This window comes from Antrostomus carolinensis, unplaced genomic scaffold (assembly GCF_000700745.2).
Source record: "Antrostomus carolinensis isolate BGI_N321 unplaced genomic scaffold, ASM70074v2 scaffold15017, whole genome shotgun sequence".
Taxonomy (NCBI): Eukaryota; Metazoa; Chordata; class Aves; order Caprimulgiformes; family Caprimulgidae; genus Antrostomus; species Antrostomus carolinensis.
Window position 1 is genome coordinate 88,961 of NW_010325476.1, and position 1,490 is coordinate 90,450.

Below are 1,490 nucleotides of genomic sequence, written 5' to 3' on the forward strand. Positions count from 1 at the left end.
TACCTACAAAGAGGATCTCAAATACAGGAAAAAAAAAACCCCAAAACCCTGTTAAACAGAACCTGTGGGTGTATAGTAATGTTTTATCACTCAGTTACATCCATATCATTAAGACAAATTGCAAATATGAAACTAAGGAATTACTTATCATTGCCCATTTCGCTCGTGAGTGCCGTTCTCATCCCTTGCCTGCCACAAAACACTTAAAGAGCACAACAGAATTATTCATAGCTGCAATTTCTGCCCATTATGCAAATCATTTGGTACCAGGAACATATCTCACTGGTCTTACTACAGCCAAGCTCTTATGGAATACAATGATTATGGATATTCAGGGCAGTAACACTATGTTCTCTGAAGAAAAATGGTGATTTTTTTTCTTCCCTGGGGTTTCAAATCAAGTAATTGTGGCTATTTTTCAGGATTATGTCAGATTTTGGTGTCTTACTTGAAGAAACATTAAGGGGACATAGAAAAGGTCAGTCTTTCAATATTTAGTATGTTAAGGGAAATTAAGTAAAATTCATAATCCAAGGCTAGTTCATTGATCAAAACACGTAATCTTTTTTTGTATATTTGATGATGTACTGTGAAAAATGTGGAAGAATCTGCAATATTCTCACCTGTTCTTCTGTTTCTGACCAAAAAGAAAAAGGGATGATCAACTATAACTTGGGGATACAGCACTGCCATTCTGCTAATGGCAATCATTCCTAAAGGAAAAAGAACATAGGCAATTGGTTAAGTATCACTACACGTTCTCCTGCTCTTCATAAAAGACACTTATGAAGCTCATGAGCAGACACTGAAGTCCCACACCCTCAGCACTAAGTGTCACTGAAAAACAGCGTGACAAATCTAACTGAAAATGAAAGAGACCTACAGAGTGACTGCATGCCTATTCATCCTTTAAGAATGATTAACAATGGAGAGTGGTACAATTTCCTAAGCTGAGGGAGTAGCTTATAAATTTTAAAATCCAGAACCTTAAGAGGAGTTATGACTCCTGCTCACTTGTAGAAAGAAAATGCATTACATTAGACAGCACTGCTGACCTCTTTTAAACAGCTCCAAGCCTGCAGTTGATAGTAAAAGGTAATCCTTAATAATTATAGAATATGCAAGAACTAAATGGGCTGATCTTGCAGCTTTTAGCTTGAGTTTAAATAATGCAGAGGCTAAAAGTAAAATTAAATGGGAATCAGGCAGAATTTGTCTCTTTGTTATTTTTACTTGGAGATGCATAGATTTCTCCAGGACATTATTATTTACCAGTGTTCCATTTACTTTTACATTTTCAGTGCATTGTTAATATCAACTCATGCATGCCAGTAATCTCTGTCCATATTAATGTTACAATTCAACCTAGTTACTCATATTCATGACTAGGGAAGTAATTCTTCCTTTTCTCAAAGACTGGTACACACAGAAGCAATTAGAAATGAATTAATGATACATATTGTAGGGAGGCAACTAGGAAAGCTAAGGCC

General features: G+C 35.8%; 1 long non-coding RNA gene across 1 annotated transcript in view; it reads right to left on the minus strand.

Moving 5' to 3' along the window:
* Window positions 1-713, minus strand: part of LOC104527498 (uncharacterized) — a 1,929-nt gene extending 1,216 nt beyond the window's left edge. Inside the window, exon 1 of the long non-coding RNA XR_728041.1 lies at window positions 624-713. This is a non-coding gene — a long non-coding RNA (uncharacterized LOC104527498). The remainder of the gene's footprint in view (window positions 1-623) is intronic.
* Between the last annotated feature and the right edge of the window lie 777 nt (window positions 714-1,490).